Below are 15,648 nucleotides of genomic sequence, written 5' to 3' on the forward strand. Positions count from 1 at the left end.
TTCCTTTCCTTCGATGCCGCGAAAAATCGTCCGCGGCTACACGTGGAAATGTCCGTCGCGAGAATATACCCGTGCGAGTCGCGTTGCAGATGCGGGGGGCGACCTCATGTATTTCACGCTCAGCCGTTAATAGCGTCGGTGTGAGTCGGAACGCGAGTCACCTGATTTAGTGTCGGATTGGTCACGGATTGTCGCCTCACCCTCTCTTGGTCGGCTGAGTGAGAGAGAGAGAGAGAGACCCGGCGTACCCGAGTCCGATGCTATAATATTTTCGATTTTTTCTTATTTTCCTTTTCTTTTCTCATTTCTTTTTTCCTCTCTCCGCTTATTTTTCCCTACCCCGTCGACCTTCCACTACGGTGCCCCGACATCTTTGATCCCCCGCCGCCTACTGCCACCTGATCATACACATCTACCGCTATATTATACACGCACGGTATTATATTATACCGTACACGCTTATACGCACATCGAACAAACTACGCTGATGCAGATGCCGCACCCAACAGAAAAGAACCCGCACCCGCACCCTTCCCCTTCCCCTCCCCCACCTCCTTTACACCCTCCTCAACGATACCTACCTCCGATTTCACAGTTCAAAGTGCTGCTGCAGTTGTATGTATACCGTAAACCCAGGTACGCTTGTGTAAAGCCGAAAAAAAGTTATTCGCGATCGATCCAACGAAGCGGGTTTCGAAAGATCCGTCGATCGTGGGAATAACTTGGAGTTTTCCCGATCCCGTTCGATCCATCGGCATTTCGACTCGACTTTGAGGGGCCAGAGGGTGAGGGGAAGGGGGGGGGGGGGGGGGGGGAAGGGTATAATCGCATCGCGGATTTTTAAATAAACGTGGAGCCGGGAGGAGAAAATTGGCAAATCTACAACCTTTTTTGCATAGGGGTGTAAAGATTTCTATGAGGACGATGGTCGAACCGGTGACAATAAGGGGGGTAGGCGCGACTAGTTCGGTATAACGTCGTTAACCTTGATACCCGTAGCAGTAAGTGAAATATAACGAATCTATACATATGTATACGCATACCGCAGATATGATTTTCAATTGAGTTAGCCCAGATCCCTTAACCCGACAAGAAATGTGATTGAAAAATTGACGTTACAAAATCATCGTTAGAATTCATACTGTATGCAAAGTAGATTAAAGTTGGTGAAAACTTTATTTCGTTGGACGTTTTATCGATATCTTACATACATACATACCGCGAAGAAAGGGTGAATAATGATGGAGGAATGAAACGGCGTTGGATTTTCTCGGTAACATTTACGAACTAACTGCGCGGCTTCGACAGACGGTGTGTATACCTATAAGAATTCGTGACGCCCGCGAGGCGCGGGGGGCAGGGGGGCAGGGGAGGGGTAGGGGGGTATAGGGGGTAAATAAGAAGCGGAGTTGGAAGGCAATCTGTACTAATGACCTTGGCTGAGGGGGTACAATATAACCCGAAAGCTCGTCGGTCCCCCGCGTATCGTGAAATGGCCGAAAGGAATATTTTTAATTAAAAGTCCGAAAAGCCGGAGGTGAGGTACGAAAGTGTGCGAGGGAAAGTCGCGGTGACCGGTCTCGGGTTGGCCAAAAGACGGGGTTAAAGACGCGGCACCCCGGACGCGCACCGTATACGCGCGTACAAAAAGCGGTGCACAAGGCTCCGGGGAGGCAAGACAGGCTCGGGCCCTTTATTTATTCGAGGCTTCGATAGTTTTATATTTTAATATTTACGACTGACCTAAGAGTATAACTTTTGGGCATTCGTGAGGTGCTTTCGAAACCTTAACAACCTCGCTGCTTTCCGTCCAGCTTCTACGAGCTCGCCCATCGGAAACATCTACACCGTTATAACGACTGAAATGCATTTCAACTTTGCTTCCCCAACGCCGCGTATCTCGTTGTTATATAGGTATATGTGTATACGTCGTACGTATACCTAAGGCCGATGCAGATATACCGGCGCTAAAGCGTATCCTCGAACCCCCTTTTCGGGGATTATAAACTGGAATTAACATATCGACGCGACCGCGACGGTACCGAACCGAGTTACTAAATCACCGCGCGAGACGCTCGGTAATAATCGTTTCGGAAGAGAAAAAAAAAAATATTTGTACCCGAATCCACCGCTTGTCCGGTATAAAAATCGAGTCCTTATTTCCTTCCTCATTAGTATCTTCCAGGGTTATTAAAACGGTCCATTAAAACAAATTTCAATTCATGGGAATAGCGTTCCTCCTCTTTCCCGATGGGCATCACACCCGTATACGCCGTGAGCCGATGATTCCTCACGCCCTCGGATCTGATGTGATTTTTGGTGTGTTTTTTTTCTTTCTCGTAGCTGGGTACACGTACAGGAAACGAACGATATCGCGTGGATAAAAGGCCAAATATTTTTGAACAAGGTGGAAACCGAGGGCGCGTATCTCGACGCACCTTCGACCGAGACGTACGTATGTACGAGTATAACTCGGAGGTAGGGGAGATGGCATTCGGAGCATCGGTAGAGCCGAAGACTAACGGTCTTCAAGTCCGCCTCGGAGAAGAGGGCGGGTGTGAATCCAGTGATAAATGATACCGATGTGCGCCCTGGCAGAGGGCCTAGACCTACAAACCCACAAACCAAGCCGACCTCTGTTACAGGCTAGCAGCAGGAGCGGCAACAACAACCGTCTGCAGCGGGGCAGCGTTACGTCCAAGAGGAATGGAGCTTGTCTCCTCGGTTGGCGCATATATTAATGGGGGAAAAACATAATCGCCACATCGCGGTGCGGAAAGGGAGCGGCGGCACATCATCATCGGCACACCGGAGAGCCGGAGAGAATATCTCGTCTCGTCTCGTCTCGTCTTCGGGGCAGTTTCGAGGCTCGACGTCGGTCGTAGTTTACTCGTCGAGGCGACAATGGTCTTCGGGGTACGGAGAGGAGGCGATTCCGGTCGGTCTTTCTCCCTCCCCCCCCGTAATTTTCCCCCCGGGGCTGTCGTATTCGCATTCGTCTACGTCTTGCTTGCGATAAAGTGCGTGGTGGTGACCCTCGCGTGCGCGAAACGATCGCCGTTCTACAAACGCGGAATCAGATGTTATCGGGGTCAAAAATTTCGGGGGCTCCTGCTGCTGCTGCTGCTGCTGGCATACGGAAACGCGATACAACGTCGAGTGTGACACGTGATAAAAAGAAAAAAAAATCAAATAAATAAAAATAAAAGAAATTTTGTACGAACGAACGTAACGGAGTAAAATAAAATCGAATCGTGTGGTTATCACCGTGGTATTACGTGTTGCGCGTAATTTTGCATTATCGTTTGCACTCGAACGCAACGTGTACAACAATTTCCGTGCTATATGAGAAAAGTTCAACCCTTCTACTGTACCAATACGTGGATACGGCGTAACTGATGTGCGTGTGTATGAGATAGAGAAAAAAATTTTCAACGATTTTATTTCTTCGAAATTAAAGTGACATTGTGACGATCGGTACGATCAACGATGGACTTCGGAATGGTCCGTTTCTTCCGCTTCACCACCGCGGATTTCGGGTTCGCGGTGAAAAAAAAATTTTCGGCGTAACCGAACGAGGCGGACAACCGTAGGGATGATTGTACGAGTGACTCGATCTCGATTTCGAACCATACGATATGTGTGTGGTACCGCTACCGGAGCGCACAGCGTCGATACACAACTAGCGGTACAACGTAAGTTGCGTTGACTGCGAAGCGATCGAGACCTTGGCGGATGTTTTGATTACGTAGTTTTACATCGATCTTTACGTACACAACGCGGCGAAGCTCGACTATCGGCGAGAGGAAAGCGGTTCCTCCGCGGTACGCGGGGAAGGTGGTTGTGCAGGAGGATAGAGCCGCCTCTCGGTTACGCCCACCTCCGCGAGGGACTCGAACGAGGCCGCATTACGTTATACGTACGTACGTACGTACGTACACGTTCGCCTTTCGCGCTGGACGTACGTAAGTACGAGTCGAGAGAAAAAAAAAAAAGGAAAAAAACGAGAAAACCGAAAAGAAAAAGAACGAAGAAAAAAAAGAAAAAGAAAAAAGAAAAAAACAGCCCGCAGGCGTGTACGAGCACCGAGCCGATCCGAGGCAAAGGTTTAAGTGAGGGGAAGGTAGGAGGCAAGGCGAGGAGGGTACCCCACACGGGGATAGAGCCGCCGCCGCCGCCGAAGACGAGGTCGCTCGACGAGCGACTTACACCGAGAGCTGCGTGAAGCCCCCGTGTGCCGTGCCCGTGTTCGTGCGTGCATGGTCGTTTAATGGACCCAGCTAATGACTATTGGCCGCCGTCCTGGGCGGGACTCGCCTTGTGCACAACGAGCACGAACTCACAAACTTTCGACCGTATATATATAACACACTCGACCGTATACGGTTGTGTGGTGGGTACCCGATATCTACGTACGAGTAACTTTTACACGTAACTCGACGTTCTTCGCCATTCTTCGACGAACGATCTCGTAACGCAACGACCGACCGACGCGCTGTCCTCCCTTACGAATTTTTTCGAAGAAATTTCGTTACCCCGTCGATTTCTTCGATGGGTTGGGGAAAAAATTTTCCTTCATATTTTTCTCTTCGTACGGTTATACCGATCGTGCGCGATCAAGATCGCTTTGTAAAAGGGGCGAGGAGCGGTGTTACGTATTTACGTACAATACATGCGCGGATATAGGTACGTGTACGTATACATTATACGTATGCCTCTGCTCCACGTTATACGGGAGAGAAAGAGAGAGAGAGAGGAGCGACGACGCCGTTCAAACATTGGAAGCATCCATCACCCCGGGTTCCGTGGCCTATCTTTCGCCGCGGATCTCTTCTTCATAATTATACCACCGACTACTACCCCTCGCGCTAGTTCCTGCTTCTCCTACACTCGAAACTACAAACGAACCGTGTAACACCCCGTTCCTACCACACATATTCGCCCGCTCTCCACCTTAGCCGGCTCGGTTTAACGCCCAACACCCGCCGCAACGGCAGCTAGAACGAAAAATTTTTATTCGTCGTCATATTTTTAAAAAGCTCTCAATACTCGTCGAAACGTTACGACGATTTGTGCGGAAATGGTTCGGACTGAATAGAAGAAAAAAAAAAAAAAATTCTCTTCAGTTCGATAAGTTCCTCGAGATTCTCTTTCTTCGTTAAAGGGTTGAGGAGATTTGGGAACGGACGAGACGCATGAAGCGGTGAACGGACACCGATGACTTGCGATTATTGATCTCGATAGTAAGGAGGCAGGTGTTTGACATCAATCAGAGACTACGGCAGGTTCAGCTGTGGAATGAATACATCATATTTTTTTTTTTTTTAGATTAATTTCTCGATAAGAAAAAGGAGAAAAGTCACGCTCGATTTTTTCCGGTCGTCGAGTATTAGCGTAATTCGCGCGATAAGAAATTTTCGCCGCGCGATGAATTTATCGGTGTAATCCGGTGGGAATTCCGGACGCTATTTCATATTGTTTGAATAATAGATAACGAGGTATCCGCATAGTTTGCGGATCGCGAATCGTACCAAAGGTGGAAAATTCTCGGGGATACAGTGACACCCGTCTGTTCGATCTTTTGGGAAAGAAATATAATGTCTGGACGGTAACAAGCGAATAAAAATTTGATGAACTCCGGGTAACAACAGTACACGTTCTCCAAGCGACAGCTCCAGAAATTCTATTGTTCTCAAGTGTGTGTATATATATATATGTATATATAGGGGCCGCAGATGATTCTCGAGCAACATCTCAAGCACCCGGCATGAAATCTTCATAAAATATTAACTCGAACGATCATAAATAAATAAATACCACCCGGTAGAGCGTGTAGCCCATCGCTAGTCGCGATAACAACAATTAGCCTGACGTTTCCAAACCCATTTTCAAGAAATTATTTATCATTGTATAGTCGATCGCGATATTCCCGTATAGTTTCGGATCTAAACATGTGTACGTCAACTTACTTTACGTCGTTCGACTCGGCTGTGAAATTTTTACATTTGTCTCTTTTATCTTGATCGGACGGAGGAGCGGACGTCAAGTTTTCCCTGAAACTTCGATAAGCAGATCGCGTCGCTCCGCTTTCGTTATCACCGTCGGTTTGTGTCAGATTAATTTGCATATATATACGCGTACGTACACCTGTATTAACTCGCAGCTCCGTATCATAGTTACACAACATTTCTACGCTGTATATCTTATACTCGCGTCGTGTATTATTATATACGACACGAGGAAAAGTGGTGGGGAGGCTACGGTCACCGGGTGCTCAATCTTCGTACAACGGGTTGTAAGGATGACTAATAGATTACCCGATGCAACTACCAATATTTATTGATTCGCTAATTCAATCGTCTGTTCGAAGTGCGAAAGCTCGTGTCGTTTACACACCTACCTCGTTGTCGCAACTGTATATTATAATATATATCGGCTGATATATCGTCTCGTACTCATTACCGAAACGAATACAGGCCGCAGCTCGTACACACGACGAAAAAAAAAAAACCATACGTTATTATAAACCGAATGTGTATAAATTTGAAATTTAACGGTTAACCTTACGGTGTCGCCTTCGAATTTAACACCTGTCGACACGAGCGATTCGCAATTAGATGTCCGGCTAACCGCGGCAATAACTAACGCGCGCCTGTAATTAGATAAATTAACCCCGAGGGCAATAAGACGCGACGAGTTAATTCTTTCGTTTCTCTTTTTATTTTTTATTTTATTGTTTTTTTTTTTCTCCGTCATTTTGTCGCGACTCATTTGCCTCGGGAAGTTTTGCAGCTTTTCGCACGCTGCCTCGTGCGTCGGGAGCGACAAAAAAAAAAGAAAGAAGACGATTCGGAGCCTGTCGGAAACGTGAAATTTTGTCCCACGAAATGAGAATTGAATCGACGAAAAGTGCAGAGGCTCCGAAGGTCCTCAGATACCTCGAATTCGTGTTATTAGTCACGTCAATTAATCGCCCCCTCCCCCGATTGTACGAAATCAAATATTCCACCGTTGCACTCGTCTACTTCGCGTGTTCGATTTTAATCGATCGCTTTCGAAGTATTTACACCGTCGTTGAAATTCAGAAAATTCGTACGCCCAACACCGATGAGTTAAAAATCCCGAATATACACACTCGGGTATTTCGTGTATATTCGCCGCAGATACTGATCTCGCATATTTTTACCGTATCCTTTTATTTTTTCTTCGTTCGGTTAACCGAAATCTGTTTTACAGAGCTGCAACTGGAACGAGACCTGCAGGTGATGAGTCTCTGCTGGAGGAAGATCGGCCCCCGGAGCACGTGAAACCTGCGCTCCGAAGCAATCAGTTTGGGCCAATCTCGAGACTGCTAATCACGGAACGTTATAATTGCCCCGCGTATATAACCACATAGGCCGAAACTCGAACGTTGATTTTTTATTTTCTCTATTTTGTGCTCTCTCTCTCTCTCTCTCTCTCTCTCTCTCTCGAAGATCGGTCTCTGTATGGAACGTTTGAGATAATATTATAATCGGAGACAATTAAAGCGTCCTGACTAAAAGAAAGAAAAAAAAAAAAAGAAAAAAAGAAATGTAAAACGAAAAAGATGAGAAAAAGAAAACCGGATAGGAATATCTATTGTTAGAATCGATTTATAAATGTGTTTGTAGGTATAAATCAGGAAGAGATTACAGGAGAAAGAAGAAACTATATAATACGAGTATATATTAAAAATGGCTGGTATACATATATGTTTGATACGCGAGTAAGTGAGAAATGGGGAAATTGGGTGGGTTTATACATAGTAGGCGGAATATGAGGGAAGGAGTGGTGTTTGGCTGCATGCAACGTTTCGTGATCGATTATAAGTCGATTAGAGCGCGATTACTTCGCCCCACCTTGCATCTATCATCGTTTTCGTTCGATAGCCTCTCTCCCCCCCCCCCGCACTTCCCCCGGCATTTACACGCGGCTATATGGCTTCTGTTACTCGGTGGTGCCGCAGGTTCCGGTTAAAATGCAGACGTACTACCCCATTCGCTCCGCGTACACCGCCTATACCGTAGCCGCCTGTAGCTGCACCCACGCAAGAGAAATAAATTTAGCGAGCCATCGTCGCGGTCTCGCAAAATAAACTTCTTTCATGGTTGGATATCGTAAAATATTTGAGGTAGTTACACACGTACAGGGTTACACGAGTGTGTAGTATCTCCTCGAAACACCCTAAAGCCAAAAGATATGTGATTCTCTCCTCCGTAGCATTATGGGGATGGGAATGGCGGCGCGGGGGAGTAGGGGGGGGGGAGGGGGGGAGGGCAGGTAGCGACGTACCCGTTAATTAAAGGCTGTCTCGACGTTTGGACGAATTCATAAGCCCTGAAATAGGTATACGGACGAACGCCATAGGCGAGTTTTGTCGGCTCTGAGCTTTACCAAGCGTGTTTTAATAGGTTGATTAGCCGTTAAGTCTACGAGGTCTGTAAGCCTCTTTCGCATCCGGGGCGTGTGTCTCGGCCTTTCCAACTGCTTCGTTCGTCCAATCGTTAAAAAGCACGGTTACACCCATTCCGAAACCAAACTTAACGTGCTTACCGATGGAATGATCGTTAAAATCCTAGCACCCGATGGAATTTTTTATTCCTTTTTTACATCTCTCATTTTTTCATCTTATTTTTCTTGTACCTACTACATTATTCGGGAAAACCAGAAAGAACGTAAAATTAAATCTCGATGACGCAACTCGCATAGCGTCTGATCGCCCTTCTCATTCTTCCGCATAAAGTACCGGAAATTTTCGTCACAGTAAAACCATAATTTTTTGGCGAATCGCGATTTTTTTTTTTTCTTTTTGCTGCTTTTTTCCTTCCACTCTCCGCCGTGTATACAGCGGGGTGGTAATTTTTGTATTTGTTGTAATATTTATAGCGAGAAGGCTAAGAAGATTACCATAAACAACGGTCGGCGGAAGAAACTCAAAGATTACTGTATTTAAAAGAAGCGGGGGGAGGGGGGGGGGGAATAATTACGTCGAAACTACCGCGTGGCGGCCATCGCGGGGTGTTAAGGGGTGACGAGGAGAAAGGGTGGACTCGAACGCGGGGCAATTCCGCCCTCGAAAATTCAGACCTTTCGACCGTTTGTTTTTTTTTCTTTTTTTTTTTCATTTCGTCAGACTCACAGGCCTTCCTCTCGTCAATATATGCTCACGTATGGTACGGGCAACCTATACATGGTACACCGTCAGAAACGCGTCTTAAATAATCAACGAGCGCGTGACTAAGACGATTGCAGATCACGGATAGCAATCATAATAATTATATCCCCGACGGTTATACCCGTAAAGTTGCCGTGCGATAGCCTGCGCATGAATGTCAATTAAAAATTAGTAGAAAAACAATTATTATATTATACAAAGTATAGTGATTATTTCTACTCATGCCATACCGTAATATATGTATAGGAGCGATGCCGACTCTTGAAGACTGAATAGAAAAAAAAAAAAGAAGTAATTAATGAAGTACAATCTCGAAAAAGCGATGATGAATCTAAATTATAACATTACGTATTAGATAATTTGACAATTTTTTTCGATAAAATATCCGTATAATTCTCAAAGTAACGCGTTACCGCATATCAGATTTTCGTATCTCGAGTACGCAGAGGAATATTATGTAATATAGGCACCGGCCTGTGGGTATAAATTCAAATGCGATTATCCTAACGAACTATCATTAAAATAAATGACCGAAAAAAGAAAAAAAAAAAATGAATAAAAAAGAAAATCCTCGATAAATAAATAAATAAATAAAGTCCGGCGTTGAGCAGGAAGTGACCGCGAGAAACCGCGGGTTTATATACGGCGCGATACCGATACGTTGATGCTTAATCGTAGGTGAAGTAAATATGTATAAGTAAATATAGGTGTATGAGGTACATCGCGGCGTGTAATATATAAACTGTTTACGTAGGACACGTTAAATCCCAATTAACATTAAAGCCGGAATGCGTGAAATCACGTCAATTTTATACCTCGACTATTATATCTCTGTGTGTATATGTATACAGTTATAATATACCCACGCTGTACGCGTTATATTACATTATCTTATATCCTAAATGACACAGTGCAGCTCGGATGTAATTTATAGACTTAGGGAGTAACCCGTGCGCGCGGCATTTAATACCCAGGACAGCATAACTGGTACCTTTGTCCTACCTGTACACGAATATTGTGCACCAAACTCCCTACGTACCGACAGCAAAGTCATCGAAGAATACGAACGAAGATTCCGAATATCGCGCGTTCACGTGTGTGTTTCACACCAGTCTCTCCAGTCGAGAGAAGCGAAAGATGAAGAAAAAAAATAAAAAAATTCGATCATTGGCTGTCGGGGTAAATATAACGGGATCAACCGTCATGAACGATCGGGTAACTTACCGTGTGTACGTGTGCCACGTGCTGCAGAAACGAAAGCGCATAAATTTCATCAATTAAATTTATAATTAGCGAGAATTCAAGTACGTACACACACACCGCAGTATCGCGATGGTGCATACCTAAATTTGTAATAATTATGGGCCTGCGGAAATTCCGTAGAAAATTTCGAGCCCGTCAAATGGAAGCCGACGATCGCGCGCATTATTGAAAGCGACGTAAAACGAAAAAGAATGAAGATCCGCATAATTATACGTGAATTTTATATAACTCGTATAGTTTGAGTGGAGTAATTATTTTTCTATTTCCAGTCGGTGCATAATCGAAGTTGAAATAGAACCGGCTAAATCAGCGGTAATAATGGGGTACGTAAGTATGTACATACATGATAGGCTTTTGTCTCGTGTTCGCATCAACGTTGCATAAAAATGTTGGTTGAATAGAGAGACGAGGGGAGGACGAGGAGTGAGGCGAGCCAACGGGCAGGTTTAAAAGCGAGGGGAAGGCAATGACCCGGAGAATGCAATTTGCTGCAAATTTTCATATTTTACAGGTTTACTGCCGGTAAACTCGACGCTCCAGACCGCCACAACTGCACCGTCTATATAGTAGCCGGGAATGAATTTTCCCAACCTTTGCGTATACCTAGCCCCTCTGCCTCCGATCCCGCGGACGGAAATATATTTTACATGTAAAAAGGGAAAAGTTGTTACTTTCCAAATTCGAACGGTAACAACGAAATCATGTATACAATACATATGTATATCGCGACTCGGGCTAACAAGTGTTCGAAAACGTCTCGAACGAAAAAAAGTAGAAATTAATTTTCACACGCCGAATGCTTATCGACAGCAAAGTTTTTTCGCCAATTTATACATTACCGTAGATGTATCGAGGTTCGATATATCCGTGATATTAAAAATGCACGTACGATTGCAGCAGAAAAATGCAGAGGGGGGGGAGGCTCGGGGTGGGGGGCAACGATCGGTAAAAACTTTTAATCAATCCCAATTTAAAAGAGCACCAATCTTTCCAATTTATTCGTTTTCCATTACGCGGTGAATTGGTCGTAACGAAGTTTAATTAAAAAAGACAACGGTGACTGTGCTATACGCACCGCATTATTTACGACTATAAAGTCAATACAACCATGACACCGCGCTGCAGGATTTCCATGTGCATAATATACACGCGCGCGAGTGCATATACATACGTTACATATATGTATATACGAGTATAATCCCCTGCAACGTTCATACATATTGTATATATGTAACCTATAGAGGTACGCGGTCCAACGAGATTCCTGCAGCATACGCATGTAAAACGAAAAGGACCGACGAGAAAAAAAAAAAAAAAATGGAAAACAAACAAACAAACGGTCAAAAAAAAACACAAGTCATATAATGCGCTGCAGTTGCAACATCGCTAGTGCGAAATTACAGGAGTGCGCATTTATGTATATTTAGAGGTACGATTGGATATTCTTTTTTTCTTTTTTTTTTTTCTTTTTCTTTTCATTCTATGCAAAGCGTACGTACAACGTGTACCTATACCTTACGTGTAACAGGATGCGTGTGCAGCGTGTGTACGTAGGGAAAATTACGAGCCATTTGTATATCCCGATTGCCGTCGACGACTCGCTATCGGGAAGTACGTAACATTAACGGATAAATAATTTAGTCCACCCCGCGAAGGCAGCGAAAGGTTCTTTGACGGTGCGACGTCTCCGAGCTTCGATGCGATCGTTACACGGCCAACTGTAGGTGTGCACCGTGATCGATGGGCCGCGATACAGAGCAGTTTTATTCAAACTTATCGTACGCAAACTTTTCTATAACATCGTGCAAAGGATTCAGCGAACCACAATGAGGAATCAGCATTCCTTTCTCGATGTTCTAATTTTTGCACTCGGCAGTCGATCAGACCACGCGTACACGGTAAATCGCATGGTCGATTATTTTGTGCCTTTTTCATTCACGGAATTGATGCGATTCTAGCGGTATTTAAATGGGCAAAAAAAAATGTAGAAAAGAAAATAACTGACTACCGTCGCTCGCGAAGTGGTCTATATAATTCCACGTTGAGATCCGTCGAGGCACCGTAGAATCCGTGAGATAGCGAGGAATGTAATCACGGGATTCCCTAGCGATCCTTCGGGATGCAACTGGCAACCATCTTGGATTCTTAGCTGGGTCGTGCCTTATATATTGTTCATTAGGCGTTGACAGTGACAGCCCCGGGGTCGTGTGTCGGGAGCTTCGTGGCTCTCGCCTACCGACCCGTCCTTCTTCCCCCGCGACTCCTCCGACGCGCTTCGTGACGTCTTCTCTCGATTTCTCACCTCCGAAACCCCGACCACCGAAATTGAACGGAGACTCGTCGCCGATTTCGCGCAAGTTATCGCCGATTATCGACGATGCGATCTCGCTACTTGTGAATAAATTCGGTTTGTTCGCGAAAAGAAGAAGCGACGGAATAGAGAAAAAAAATCGTTCGGCTTGTGTAAAAAGAAAGAAGAAGAAAAAAAAATATGAAGAAATTCAATAAATTCACGGCGGATATGAGGAGGAGGAATTATGCGAACCTTCGCCAATTTTGTCTCGTGCACCTCTGTGTCTCTGTGTACAGCAGACGAGAAAGTGGTGTCGTAAAGAAAGCACGCGATATGCATAGGAATTACCTCTCCCTGCAATGGAAACACCTCTTCCCGCGCTGGTGCTGCACACCTGCATACTTACATGCAAAAATGCATGTACGCCGTCGAGAGAACTTTTGGAATTTTTGTCAACCACCTCGTAATGTTACTTCGGACTTTGTTTCGTCCGAAGAAAAGAAAAATTCAATTTTCCAGTTTATCTGATTCAGGGTGTTCGATATCGATAGATTTTTTATTTAGAGCCTTCTTCGGTCTCTTTGTACACAAGACAGAAGCACCTGTGATCGGAACGAGAAAATATATAACGTGAATCTGTACGGTGTGGTGGAGCCGACGCATTGTTCGCAAAAGTGAATCTAGTTTCCTTGAATAGCTGAACGTGCCGTTGGTATCTTCATAAGGCGAGCGTAAAATAAACCGGGAAACTGCGCTTAAGTAGATAACATTATCCTCAGCGTAGCGATTCATAACCGTAACAAGATTAACGCACCCTCCTCCTTTCTATTACCCCCCTTTTCTGGTCTTTCCGGTGGAGGCAACGTCTTCCAGACTAGCTGTTATTGTTTACCCCTTTCCTTTCGGCGTTCGCTCTTCGCTCTTGCGCATCATCTCGCGTGCTGCGAGATTTTCAGAGGAAGTGGATATCGCGGAGGAACGAGAAGATGGAGAAGATGGAGAAGAAGAAGAAGAAGAAGAAGAAGATGACGGAGTGGGAGATGGAGGTAAAGAAAGAAGAGAAGAGGAAGGTGGGGCGAGTGAGGGCAAGCGAGGAAGTAGAAGGCGCTCTCGAGCCTAGCGTTAATTAGTTTCGCCTGAGTTAATGACTTTTTCCCTCCTAATCAGGTAATTCCGTATCTCTTTAAAATAATCTCGCCGCCCTCCGCTAATGAAATTCTGAAGTCGTTACTCCACCCGCGCGACCCCGTGATCGCCCGATATTCTCTACCTCCGCGGAGCAGATACATGCCTCCTATAGTATACGCTCGGGGTATTGTAACAAAACTCCGGTTACGCCGAAGAGAGCAGGAGAGAATAATAATCGAGGTGAGAAGAGCGACGAGGAGAAAAAACTACCGACTCCGGGTACCGAGCCCGCCGCCGCCGCCGCCGCCGAGACCACGTTTTACCGCTCGATTCCCGCTGCACTTTGGGGTCCTAATAATCGTTATCGTCCCTCACGGAGGATACCGATCTCTCAATTTGTTATCATCGAGGAATCACGCTCTTGTCGAAACCCTTCGAAAGCGTCAGAAAAAAAAATAAGAAAGAAAGAAAGAAAGAAAGAAACTGTCAAGAGATTCGACCGTGCGTCCTATGAATTCATGAGTTCGTATTTATGTTATACCCGACGCGTGATCCGAACGATAACTTTACAAGGTCGTCAGACGAATATAGGATTTCATAAATGGTCGGAGTGAGAATTTTTCATTCCCCGTAACGTCGTCTGCCGCTACCGGGCTACCGCGGCGGTTGTTTACTTATATTGACATTCGATACCCTCTACGCGCTTGCCTCTTAATCCGAAAAATAGAAATATACAAACGGTCACAAATGATCCGTCGGAATGATATTTTGTATATAAACGTTCGAAACCTCAGGAAGTAGGCACGGAGAAGCTGCTGTGGATGACCTGTAACTCTGCGGATGTCCGATATAAATGGTCTCACGACTCGCGTGTATATTATAACATCGTGTGTGTATATAAAGAATATATATACGAATCGTTTCGGTTTTCTGTTCTTCTGAAGCCTCCACCCTTAGCTCGCGTGTCAGAAAGTTGATCGATATACCGACCAGGTATGTATACCTATAATAGTTCCTACACCTGGAGTGCACGGACAGGAACATCGTAGACACGAAAACGAACTTATTCGCCATCGTTTCGTTTCATTTGGTTTTTTGACGCACACAACCGTTCAATACGTTGAAATTGTAATACAGTTGTAGAAAGTAGAATTAGAAATGAAGAATAAGAAAAAAAAAAATAACACATCGCACTACGCGTAGAAAAATATAATAACATACCTGTACGCTTACCTCGTATAATATACGGAGGGCCGAGATGAGATTTTCAGCCACAGAATTTGGAGTAAAGTCGAAAGTGGTGGAGACAGAACGAAGGGGCAATAAATACAGTCGGCTGTCCCGCAAGTGGGACTTGAAATATTAGATTTATTTGTGCCCGCGTGACGAAGGAATTTATCGCTGTTACAGCGAACTACGACGCGTTTCATTGACTCTCAACGTCGACACGCGTCCAAAAATTTCTCCCCCTCCCCTCCAATCCCGATGGTGAACAACTATACGTGTATAAGCCGTAGAGGTGTACGTGGAAAGCCCGAGCTGCTGTAATAATTCTATCCTGGTAACACCGTGTACACAATAAGATACGAGAGATTTTTTTCCCTTAGGATCGCAAAAATGGTGATGAAATCTAACAGCAAATCCTTCGTACCGCATCGCTGCTCGTATAATACCTGTAAGAAAAGAACTTATCGCCAAAAAAAAAACAAAAAAAAACTGGTCAAATAAATTCGAAAGGAAGATTCCTTCGAGGTTTGTTATACGGCAT

At 45.0% G+C, this 15,648-nt stretch overlaps 1 long non-coding RNA gene across 1 annotated transcript; it reads left to right on the forward strand.

Moving 5' to 3' along the window:
* Positions 1-2,669: 2,669 nt before the first annotated feature.
* Positions 2,670-7,731, forward strand: LOC125500587. Its single transcript, XR_007277954.1, has 2 exons — positions 2,670-4,393; positions 7,237-7,731. It is a non-coding gene; the product is annotated as an uncharacterized LOC125500587 (long non-coding RNA).
* Positions 7,732-15,648: the final 7,917 nt, after the last annotated feature.

Source organism: Athalia rosae, chromosome 4 (genome assembly GCF_917208135.1).
Source record: "Athalia rosae chromosome 4, iyAthRosa1.1, whole genome shotgun sequence".
Lineage (NCBI taxonomy): Eukaryota > Metazoa > Arthropoda > Insecta > Hymenoptera > Athaliidae > Athalia > Athalia rosae.